The sequence below is a fragment of the Mus caroli genome, chromosome 3 (genome assembly GCF_900094665.2).
Source record: "Mus caroli chromosome 3, CAROLI_EIJ_v1.1, whole genome shotgun sequence".
Taxonomy (NCBI): domain Eukaryota; kingdom Metazoa; phylum Chordata; class Mammalia; order Rodentia; family Muridae; genus Mus; species Mus caroli.
Window position 1 is genome coordinate 12,870,385 of NC_034572.1, and position 13,389 is coordinate 12,883,773.

The 13,389-nt window shown below is 35.9% G+C and overlaps 1 long non-coding RNA gene across 1 annotated transcript in view; it reads right to left on the reverse strand.

Moving 5' to 3' along the window:
• Positions 1–13,389, reverse strand: part of LOC110290674 — a 274,545-nt gene that overhangs the window by 144,539 nt on the left and 116,617 nt on the right. Inside the window, exon 4 of the long non-coding RNA XR_002377489.2 lies at positions 2,526–2,617. This is a non-coding gene — a long non-coding RNA (uncharacterized LOC110290674). The remainder of the gene's footprint in view (positions 1–2,525; positions 2,618–13,389) is intronic.

Genomic DNA, 13,389 nt, shown 5'->3' on the forward strand with positions numbered 1-13,389 from the left:
TCTTAATGAGTGGGTAATCTTTCTTTATGTGTCCAACAGTACTCTGTGATAGTCTGAGCTCATTTTGACTCCTCCAAGTGTATAACAGCAACTATATCATTTAAATTTTCTAAAAGTCAATTTACAAATCTAGGCTACAAAAACAGTCAAGTCTACAAATATATAAATAGCATAATAATATAAACTCATAAACTCATCCAAAGCACAAGAGAAATATGGAATACTTTGTTTTTGTAGCATACCACATAACTTAAAGAAAAGTAACTTTCCTAATAATAAGCTGTTGTGTAATCATGCAACTATTTGCATTATTTTCCTCATGTATTAAATAAAGTCATAATAGATTTGATCGAGAGTGAGCAAACTTCTACATGTAAATTAACATCATGATGTTTATGTTATTAATAACTCCTTAAAAGCAAAGTCTGCAAAGTTTTTGATCTAGATTAAAACCTTGTATTGATTCACTGTTGCTTAGTATTGGTTTATCTTAATAGATGATAAATATCATAATAGATTCTATTCAATAAATTGTGACTATAAGTTTTGCTGATTATGTGTGGCATCCTCTTCAGTATTATAGTTCGCTTCTTCTTCTTTTTTTTTTTTATTATTTGTTTGTTTTAGATTTGCTCCCTAAGTCAATTACCCAAGACTAAAGACTCACTGTATCTGAGAGTACTTCTACATGTTTTTACAATACAAACTTTAAAATGCCCTTATAAACACAGAAACACACACACATGTATACACAAAAATCACAAATACAATTACAAAAGGTGTTTTGGGCTATCCAGCTTCCTATAACCCAAAGACCTAGGGTAAAACCAAATACAACTGGAAAAAAGAGCAATGATGAGATTCCTGATAATGTTCAGCTATGCTCACAGGTAGGTGCCAAGCTCAGTCATCATCAGAGGGACTTCCTCCTTCATCTGATGAGAGCAAATGAAGAGTCCCATAGATAAACATTAGGTAGAACTTGGGGAACCCCGCAGAAGAGGGGCATGAAGGATTATAGGAGCCAGAAAGGTTGAGGATCCAGGGGTGTTGAGGGCAGCAGAGTAGCATAGCACACAGAATCAACTAAACAGGGCTTATTAGGGGCTCACAGAGACCGAAGTAGCAATCATAAAGCTCATATTGGTCTCTGCTAGGTCCTCTTAATATATATTAAGGTTGTTTATGTTGGGGTTTTGTGGAACACCTAACAGTTAGAATCGGGTTATCTCTGACTCTTCTTCCTGGTCTTGGGACATTTTTCCTCCTATTGGGTTGCCTCATTGCATCTTGTTATGCTGTGCTCAGTTGATATCCCAGGTAGGCCTGCTCTTTTCAGAAGGAGAAGAGAGAAACAGTGAACTTAGGGGAAAGAGAACAATCAGGGAACTGGAAGAAATGAAGGGAGGCAAGGCTGCCATAGAGATATATTATATGAGAGAAGAATAAATAAAAAGAACAAAAGTTATTTTGAGGTTTAACTTCTAAATATAAGCCATATCTGAGATACTATTTCAGAGCACATATATAAGCACTTAGGCCCCAAAATATAAGCTATATGGTTACCACTGTATACTTCATATGAACATATGTTTCCTTTGTTCATATGCAAGATAAAGGGAAGATAGTAAAGTGCTTGGCAAGAAAATATGAGGGTATGAGTTTTCATCCACATAATTCATGTAAAAAAATGCACGGTAATTCCAGTACTCCTATAGCATAGTGACAGACACAAATATGAGAATCTCAGAAGTTTGTGTGACAGGTAACACACTGTGTTCTATGTTCCAGCAAATTAGAGGCCCTACCTTCAAATGTGGTGAAGATCAAGGACCTATGTCCCAAAGTAATCCTCTGTCCTCCACACCTGATGTGGATAAAACAATACCTCATCTAATTCTTTTAAAATAATAGTCACATGGCTTTATCATAATGAAGATGACTAGCACATGATTCATGAAGTCATATTAAAGACAATATTCTATTCAATGGACATATTGGCTCCAGTTCTCCAAATTTATTTAAGGCAATTTATGCCCATTTCAAACTCACTTGTGGCTTCGTTCTGAAAAATTATGAGAAGAAACATTCTAAGACTCAAGATGCTTTTGAGACTTTCAATAAATGTGTGTTGTGGTGGGAGGCTGAGGGAAGATAATGCCTTAGTCATAATATACCACTCTTGAAATACCTAAAGATTCCTATTTATTAAAAAATTAAAAATAGTAAGGATGTCAGGACTCACTGTTCATAGAACACATAATGGTTATTATACAAATCCAGTAGAAATTCTTTTCAATTCATTAGTAACAAACAGTATAATGATAGTGTGAATGACAGGGGGTCACCATTCTCTTTACAGAAGTCTGCATTTGCTTAAAAAACAATTTATCCCATAACAAAGTAATAAACTAAAGACATTTGAGCTGTTACTTTTTTTCTGTGAGGTATGGGTCCATAATAGGGCAGGGTATACTAAATGGTGAGGCATTTTGCTGCTAAAACAAGCATGAGAATGGAAATACCTTGAAAAATGCCAAGACATTCTTCTCTGTAGATGATCCCAACTGCTCAGCTAATGTCGCAGTAAATTTGGCATGGGGCCCAATGCCTGCATCTGAAATTAGATGAGAGAGGTTCATTAACCCTTGTGTTAGTTTTCTGTTGACCACAGAATTGTTCTCATTGTTTTAAATGAAGTGTTTGTACAGTTCCCTTGTCTTCATTGAGGATTTCATTGTACCTGTGATTCCTTTTGTCAGAACACAAATCAGTTGTATTCAGAAGACAAAGAGCAAATTGGGGCAACAGAGAAAATACTTGGTACAGTAGCCAGCATGAAAAGTTCTGAAGTAAGTGGCATCCATTCATAATGCTAATGTTACTGTTAACAACTTATAATTTCTAAGTAAAAAATATTCTTTGAGGTATCAATAAAGCATGCTTACTATAGTAGTTTTAGACAGTTTTAAAACTAAAATAATTTGAACCTTCCAAGATATTTGAAATAAGCTGTACACCATTGTAGATCAAAGGGTTTGTGACTGCACTGGCATTTATGTGTTTCCTTTTGCAGAGTGCAAAATACCTCCCTCTACCAAAGACACTAAAACATGGGGTTAAGGCTTTCTGTAGGAACCATAACATCACCATGTCCGGTGATTTATGTGTTGTTGTCTTTAGCAATGGAGCCTTGCTGTCAGTTTGTAGAGAGAAACCTATAGACTTGGTTGTTTGGTGATGCCCTTGGGACACCTTTGGCAAAAACTCATTTATGTGTATTCTTATCTCAGTACCAATAGCAAGATGATCATTTGGAACTCTGTCTCCCAGGTTATTTGATAATAACATTTAAATTGTCTTTGTATACGTAAATATTTTAGGAAGTTTCTATTGTATTAGGCTTCCTTGCCTACCTTTCTTCATTCTCCTCTCACCCTCTGCATGTAAGTATCCTGTCTCAGCAATCACCACTTCTATACATATTCATGATAAAAACCTGGATAGATTAGTGTTACAGGGGGCATACCTCAATATAATAAAAGCAGTTTAAAGCAAGACCATGGTCCAACATCAACAGCAAGAAATGGTGCATGTCAGACTGTATGGTGGCATGTAGAAGAATCAAAATAGATCCATACTTATCCTGTGCAAAATTCAACTCTGGATGCATCAAAGACCTTAACATAAAACCAGAAACAGATGCATCAAAGACCTTATAAAACCAGTCTGTTTAATACCTTTTCTGCCTCTTATTTGATGATTATATTGTGTCAGTCTTTCAGGCTTTTTATGTGGTGGATTACATTTATCTATTTGCATGTGTTAATTCATCTCTACATCTCTGGGAAGAAACTTACTTGATCATGATGTATGATCTTTTTTTGATGTGCTCTTAGATTCAATTTGAAGTATTTTATTGATAATGTTTACATCTATATTCAAAATGAAAATAGTTCTATAATTCTTTCATTGCTGACTCTGTCTTGCTTGCAATGATATGTTATGCCAATGGTGGCACAGAGCTTGTAGGAAATACCAACCAATATCTCCTTTAACATAAGGCTCAATCCACCAGTAGGATCACATACCTGATACTGCGTAAGGAGCCAAGAATTAGACAATTAAGCCGAGGGACCTAAGATAAAGCCGAATACTTCTTTTCTTTAAAAAAAAAAAGTATCAATGAAAGGACTCTTAATGAAATTCTGATATACTCATAGATCAGAGCCCTGCTCAGTCATGTTCAGAGACACTTCCTTCTGCAGCATGGTAACAAACACCCGTAGACAGATGCTATGAACTGAATGAGAGCCCTTGAAGAATCAACCCTATATAGTTTGTTTCCATCAACACCCTCACCTAAGGGCTCAGGGAACTCATAGAAAAGGAGGTTAAAAAAAAAGTATAAGAGACAAAGGGAATAAAGGACTCCATGAAAATAAGGCCCTCTAGATAAACATGAACAAGTTTCACATAAATTTACAGACATTTAGGCAGTATACACAGGACTTGCATGGGTTGCAATGTGTCCTCTGCACATGAACCATGCTTTCCAGATTAATTCAGGTCTATTATGATCCTTGTGCCTTCTCTTGCCCTCTTTTTAATTTTTTTTATTTTTATTTTCTGTCATTTGCAATTTCACTGAGTTACTGTTTGTCTTATCTCATATTTTATTATTAAAATGAAAATATTAAAATAGAAAAACATCAAGACAATAAAAAAAAGAAAGCTGGTTGGAATCTACTTCAATGTCCTGATTTTTTTTTAACATTGGACTAACCACATTATTCACTAAATTATCTTTTAAGTTTCAACACAACAATCAAAGACATTGTTAGCTTTTGGTTTCTTCATTAATCTTGTAATTTTACTGATCAAGATTTTTTTAGGTATGGATAACACCCCCAAGCACTAAGATATCTTAAGTTTCCTGTGGACATTTTAAAGGACATTGGGGTCCATTTAATATAGAAAGTGTTAGGAATATTTATGTTTTCTTAGTGCTCAGAAAGAGACAAATCTTGAGATCTAGTTGGAATGCTATGAACGCTATTTATATGCATTGAAATTTAAAGCTAGTTTGACACAGTTGTAAGGCAGCTCAAATGATCTAATAGATTCTGTTAAATGTATTTACATTGATTAAACTAAATTTAAAAAAAATGATCACTGATTCTTCAGACACTTCTTTACACAGTGCGGATTGTTTTCACAGTGTGGATGCTGTGAAGCAAACAAAACCACAGTTATTCCAGTCTACCAAAATTTTTGTTATTGACTGAGGTTGCAACCCTATGTAGCAACCATCTGAATACTAGAATATAGACCTTAAAAATATCTTTGTTCAATTACATTCATTATAAGATTTACTATAGATTTAGCATCTATCTAGAACTGTGTCTTGAATGTTTAAACGTTTATATTGTGGTGGTTTGAATAATAGCCACATAGTAATCATTTTAGGCAGATCTATAACAAAATGGGGCAAACTAGACAAATAGAAATAGAAAATGTACAGTGTGAAGAGTAAAAGGAACACCAGGAAGTACAACTGAGTTAAGTTTAGTAATCAAGGATATAAAACGTTTAAAGAAAAGTCTGATGTTAAATGGAATACAGTAAGTGGTGCCAACATGGTAATGCACTATGAAGCTATGCTTCCAATTTGTGAAGAGGAATTAATTGTTTCTGACTGAAAGAATTACAGGGATGGAAATGGAGAAGAGCCTGAGGAAAAGATGATCCAGAGACAGGCCCAAAGTGGGATCCAGCTCAAGGGGAGGTCCCAAAGCCTGACACTATCACTGAGTCTATGGAGCACTCACAAAAAAGGACCTAGCACGATTGCACTCAGGAAGACCCAACAAGCAGCTGAGTCAGATTCAGATGTTTGTACTCAATGTACAGAAGCAGCTGAATCCTGTTGTTGAATTAGGGAAGGCTGAAAGAAGCTGAGGAGAAGGGTGATCCTATAGGAGGACCACCAGTCTCAGTTAATCTGGACCTCTGAGCTCTCTCAAACACTGGACCACCAAACAGACAGAATACATCCACTGATATGAGGCCCCTAATACACATACAGTAAAGGACTTCTGAGTCTGTGTTCATTCAGAGATGATGCACCTAACCCTCAAGAGACTGAATGTTCCAGGGAGTTTAGAGGTCAGGTGTGGTGAATGTTGGGGGCATCCACATGGAGACAGGGTGGGGTGAGGAGGAGGTGTGGGATGTGGAGTAGTTGGAGGGTGGATGGGGTGCAGGGAATGGAATATGGAGTATAAGAAATAAATTAAAAATTAAATTTAAAACAGGAAAACAGAAGAGAGAGAGAAAGAAAGAAAGAAAGAAAGAAAGAAAGAAAGAAAGAAAGAAAGAAAGAAAGAAAGAAAGGGAAGAAATGGAAGAAAATCTTACACAGTAAAAGAAACCAAACCACTATCTGGAAAATTGTTGCAACTGTAAGTAAAGGAAGACCCATGTTTCATCAAGCAGTAGAACTTGGCAGCCTCAGCCACATGGTTCTGGCTTTAGAGTGAAGGATAAAATAAAGGGGTGTGGATTCTCCTTCTAAGGAAGCCAAGGAATGCCTCTGAGGTCAGGCATATCCCTGCATAGAGGCCCAGACAGGCCATTTCATAAGACTGTGATAATAATAGTGAAGCCTGTATTATGTTGGAGCCCTCAAGAATCACAAATACCTGCCATGGAAACCTACAAAGAGGAGAAAGAAATGTTTTGCTGTCAAAAATGCTGAAAAGAGTTGGAGATTCAAAGAGTCCTTTTATGTCAATCATGAAGATGAAGAACTTGAAGTTTGTCTTGTTGGTCTTGATTTGGTCTAGTATTTTCTCACTATGCTCCAATTCATCACTTTTAGAATATAATGTATATTCTGTGTTATTGCACATTAGATGTATGTGTGTGATGTGCTTCTTTATTTTGATTTTACAAAGGGGTTACACTTAAGAGATTGCCATTAATTTCAGAGTAGACTTTGAGCTTTGAACTTCTCAAAAGTGTTGAGACAGTGATCTGGTATAGGAACTTGTGATATTGGACTAAGTTCAAGTTTGTGTTATGATATAGTTACAAGTCAATGGGTCCTGGGAGTAGAATATGCTGGTTTGAATAAGAATAACCACCATAGGCTCATATATTTGAGTACTTAGTCATCAGAGGCTCACTGAAAAGATTTGAATATTAATATGTGTGGCCCTTTTGCAGTAGATATGGATTAGATGGAGAGTGTGTCACTGGCCCAGATTGTCTATGGCTGTGAGTCAGGCTGGAACTCTCAGTTTCTTTTTCAGCACTATGAGTGCCACCATGCTGCTACTGTTGCCATGCCTCTGCCCATGATGATAATGGACTAGTCCTCTAAAGCAAGTCTCCAATTAAATGTTCTCCTCTATAAAGATCGCCTTGGTCATGGTGTCATTTTTACAGCAATATTAACCTTAACGAGAACATATATTTAACACAGTGTGTTTTAGTTTGGTTTCTATTGATGTGATGAACACTATGACCTAAAGAAACTAGAAGAATTAAAAGTTTACTTAACTTAGAAATTACAATACATCATTGAGGAAAGTCAAGGGAGAAACTAGAGGAAACTAAAGTGGAGCCCAAAGAGGACCTCTCATGGTGCTGGATATTGGCTTGCTTCCTCCTCCTTGTTAATTTCCTTATGCATCCCAGTCCTATCTGTTAAGGAATGGTACTATCCCTAGTGGGAAGGGCCTTCAAACATCAATTTGCAATGAGGAGAGAACACTACAGGCCAATGTGATGAAGGTGATCAATGACTCAGATTTCCACATCTCTGGTGACTGTACTTTGTGCCAAGCTAACACAGGATAGTTTCCTATAGGTTTTGCAGATTTGGTGGCATTATCTAAAATCAGACAATGAGTTTTATGTATCATTTGTTTAGAAGAATATATAAGCAAAAATAAAATATTACAATTGTAAAATAATCACATTAATGTATTTACTTGGGCATTTTCCACATGCACTCTTATATTGGACAGAATCTCATGGCCAAATCTCAGTTAAGTAGAGAAAAATATCCACAACACACTGTGTAAAAGAAATACAGTTAGTTAAAATTAAAGCTGTAGGATTCTAACTTTCAAACCCTCTTCCACAGCCCCACCTTGGCTTTGATTATGAAATCCTATGAATTGTGATGCCCATTTGTTAATTTTCTATCAGGTAAACCATCTGCTTTATTTAACCACAAATATAAATAAAACACCTGATAAAGTCTTGTGATGCCTTCCCAAACAGATGTTTGGTCTGGAAACTTCCTGCTGTAGCAGTTACACTGATCTGGTCATTCTTGCTACATAATGTCAAAGTAATTGTCTCGATCCCTGGGAAGAATGCCATTGTACAAACTATAAAGCCTTTTATTACTGCATGTTAGATCTCTGTAAAATGGATAATGTCTAGTCAACACATGTTTAATCTACTCAAGAAGAATTTATTAAGTATATTTAAAATGTAGCAAGAAGTAGCTGGTGTAATTCTCTGAGAATGAGGTTGTAAATTGGGTGCATACAGTTTTATTTTATTTTTAACATTATAAGGCAATGTTTCAGCATTCATTATGCTACGGATATTAGCAACAGCACACCTTATATTCATTTCCATTTTATTAAATAAGAATAACAGTCTTCTGCCATTTAAAAGAATCTAGCAAATATAAACATTGCTAATTATTTAATGTGCTTATTATAATAAAAAAAGTAGTAAAGAGCTAGTACTTAGACCACTTAAAGCTAAATTTGAATGTTTTAGATATGTATACATTATCTAGCTTTTCTACTCAGAACAATACCTAATCTGAAATTTAGTTGTCATATTTCAGACGTTTAGCACCTTAGCTTGTGGGCAGTTCTAATCAATATCAATACTAAATAAAACACTGTGTGTACTACTTGGAATATCAAGAATTTCAGAACATTGTATTTATGTTTTATCAGATGGTCACAATTAGAACTTTAATGAGCATTTTTAGTTTCATGAGTTATATCTACACTTTGATCATTATATTATTCATTTTCTACAACCCTATATGTTTATTGTTTTAATCCAAACTTCTTATATTTATGACTTCAATTATGATCATCTTCATTTAAAATAATAAAAAGGAACTTGTTTAAAATGTTTTAGAGACAATTTTTTTCTTTTTCTATTTTGTTTACTCTTTAACCTATTTTTATAGTCCAGACTTTATCCCCCTCCCATTCTACCCTCTGACTGTTCCACATCCACTCTATGTCTCCAAGAGGATGTCCCCACAACCCCACCACCCATACCTCCAGACTTCCCCACTCCCTAGGGGCTCAAGTCTCTTGAGGGTTAAATGCATCTTCTCTGAGTACAGACACAGCAGTCCTCTGCTGTATATGTGTTGGGGACCTCATATCAGCTGGTGTATGCTGCCTGGTTGGTGGCACAGTGCCTGAGAGATCCCCGGGGTCCAGGTTAGTTGAGACTGCTGGTCTTCCTACAGGATTGCCTTCCTCCTCAGCTTCTTCCAGCTTTTCCTTAATTCAACCATGGGGGTCATCAGTTTCTGTCCATTGGTTGGGTATAAATATCTGTATCTGACTCTTTCAGCTGCCTGTTAGGTCTTTCAGAGGGCAGTCATGATAGCTCCCTTTTTGGTAGCAGACCTCAGCAATTTTGTCAGGCCTTGACTGGATCCCAGTTTTGGCCTATTACTGGACCTCCTTTTCCTCATGCTCTTCACCATTTTTGTCCGTGTAATTCTTTCACATCAAAACATCAGGTGACAGGACTTGTTGGCAAGGATGTGGAGAAAAAGGAGACTTCTCCATTGCTGGTGGGATTGTAAACTGGTACAACCACTCTGGAAATCAATCTGCAGATTCCTCAGAAATTTGGAAATAGATCTACCTGAAGACTCAGCTATACCACTCCTGGCCATATACCCAAATGATACCCAATAATGCCACAGGAAAACATGTTCTACTATGTTCATATTGGCCTTATTTGTGATAGCCAGAAGCTGGAAATAATCCAGATGTCCCACAAGAGAAGACTGATTACAGAAAATGTGGTTGATTTATACAATGGAATAAATACTACCCAGTCATTAAGAATGAGGACATCATGAGTTTGCAGACAAATGGATGAAACAAGAAAATATCATCCTGAGTGAAGTAACTCAGATTCAAAGGACTTGCATGGTATGTACTCACTAATAAGTGGATATTAGCCAAAAAGCCCAGAATAGAGACAAATTTTTTACCTAAGTTTCACTTTGCTTCTTTAGAAACATGGTGGACATTTCATTGCAAAGAAAACTCCTACATACCCTTTTAACAAGATAGAATCTCTGAGGTCTTTTAATTAGAACTCAGAACCCTGGCAAATTTGCTATGCACAAACTGGATTGACAAATGTTCCTTTACAGTAAGGAATTTTGAGATTCCAAAATTCATAAATATACTACTATCTATAAAAGTGATAGAGAACTGAAATACTGCCTGCAAGAAGTAAGTTATTTATGAACTTTTGAAGTGTACAATTAGCCTGCAAGACTTTAGTCAAGTGGAAAAAGAGAAGAATCGAAAAACAATGGAAGCCAGGAATGGTGCTTAATTTTATCACATATGACATATAAAAATTAAGCTCAAATGCTTATAGAACATTAAAGCTCTTATTATATGAATATACAAGTATGGCCTCAACTTTCTCCAAGAGAGATCTGTTTCAGTCTGGATCTCCTTTAGTAATCTATTCTTCCCACAAAATTGATTGGATTAAAAGCATTCCTTTGTCGGGTACAGTGGTATAAGCCTTTAATTCCAGCACTCACGAGTCAGAGGCAGACAGAGCTATTTGTGTTTGAAGCCACCTTGATCTACATAATGAGTTACAGGGTATCTAGAGATATATAGTTCAATCCTGTCTTAAAAAATAAATAACTGAATAAAAGTTTAATTTTTTGTCACCATCTCACAAGTGACCAAATCAGATGGGGAAAAAAACAAATGCAGAAATTAAAGCTCAAGGTCACACAATCTAAATGTAAACTGTTACTCAATAGGAAGCATTTTGAAGAATGGAATAGAGGTCTGCAGTAACATTTTCCACTAAGATGAGCTTTGTAGAATTCCACAATTAATGAGAAAGCAAGGGCATACTCAATGATGAAAGGGAGAAAAGTGACCACTGCAGAGTGGCTAGGCAGAATGATCCAGAAAGTTTTATTGCTGGACATGAACTTAAGAAAAGAGGTCTGCAAAAGAACAAGTATATAACTCATACCTGTGCTTGGTAGAGGAATATTTCATAGCAGCTTCTAATGAAAGAAAATTGGAAATGACCTCAAAACCTTCATCTATCATTTATGGGATGCTATATAGTGCATTTAAATCAACTCTATATCTAGTTGTCATTCTAGACGGTGATTCACCAACCCAAACCTAATTATTTTGTAATATTCAGAGCTAAGAATTCCTCTGGGTAAGACTTTAAATAGACCACTGCAATGGAAAGTTTGATACCTCATTTGACTATGCCAAATTAAGTTGCATTTTTGACAGGCAAGCCAACCTGGCAACATGACTTGCCACCTTATGAGTTCTTTCAATGCAATGACCTTAGAGAAGATCCGGTGCTCTGGGGTTATGGCAAGGCACATCACAGGGGAAGGTGCTTTAGGACATCCTGGGGACACTTTTGATTTGTGAGCTGTATTTTTCTTTGAAAGTAAATTAAATTAGAAAATATAATGACTCATTGGAATTCTGAACCAAGCACAGTTAATAACAAGTCGAATCATCCACAGAAAGGCACAACTTTTAAGTAGGTAAGGTCTATGATACACGTAGGAAAAAGAAGTCAAAGAAACAAGTGATGAAATCCAGGGAAGGACAGCTAACATCTAAGACCTCTTGAATGGTTATACAGAAACCTACTATAGTAAGAGTGTATACATATATATATATATATATATATATATATATATATATATATATATATAAATTCTTATATAGTTATATAAATAAAATTACATATAAACTTAATACACATACACACATATATGTGTATATATATTTATGAATTATAAAGGAATTACCTAATAACAGTAGAAATACCCAATTAGATCTTTCCCAACATCAAGCAAAACATTAAAACACTTAGTACCAGGAAAGAGTTACATCTAATTTAGTTGTTGGCCATAGGGGTACCATGAAAAAAAAATCTCAGGTTATTTTGAAGGATATTGTTGTTTCCCTCAAACATATGGTAAGGCCCAATTTTTAAGACAGTATTTCCATATCTCATTGAACATGGAGAATTCAGCCTTATGCCTAGTTAGAGATCATCCCTGCTAACTAGTGTTCATGGTTCAGGAAGATATTCTGCATAATACTAGAAGAGGAAGGTAAACATCTACCCAACTACAAAACCATCTGATCTACAGTAGTGGCCTGTCTCCATATTGTGCTGGTGGAATAGTGGCACAACAGGTGTTGGAGTAACTAATTCCTAACTGTTTGGATTTAAGACTCACTTGAACCCGAAGCATATCACTGATCAGATGGCTAAGAACATGAGACCAGATGGGCCATACACCTAGGAGAAAACCATATACTATTGTTATGCTATAGGAGCATAGCAATAAAATAACTCCTAATAACATTATGTTATAACCATAGTTCAGTGTCTCTATCAACAATCATCAGAAAAGCCTCCTTCTGTAGGAAATGAAAACTAATATACATACCCACAACTGAACAATGTGCAGAGAGTGACAGATCTTAGAACACCCAATCCTAAATAGAATATCTTCTTCAAAACCCTTCCTCTCAGGTTTCAGAATACAATGTAGAAGAAAGGGCAGAACTAATGTGCATTAAGCCAGATAGAGTCACAAAAATTAAACGGGAAACTTTACACAAATCCTCATCCCTAACCTAAATGCTATCTCCAGTTGAAACCCTTACAAATGAAACACTAGTTTTCTTCAATGGTGTCTTATGGATATACAAACTGCACTTAAAAGAGGCCCCATTTACAGAAATAGTCAACATGAAACAAACACAATGGTATGTTTGGAGATATTTAGTTTTAAAATGCTTTGTATGGGGATGTTTTAACCTTACTTGTTCTTTGCTTATGTAGTGTGCCTTCTTATTTTGTGCATTTATGAGTTGTGTGTTGGGAATGTGTGTTTATTATATGTGTTTACATTTTATTTTCTTTATTGGGGGGGGTTTCATATGTTATTTTCTCTGTTCTGGGTTTTTTCTGTTGCATTTTCTGTCTAAAGAGAGGAGAGGAGAGATAAAGAGAGAGAGAGAGAGAGAGAGAGAAGAAGGAGGAGGAGGAGGGAGGGAG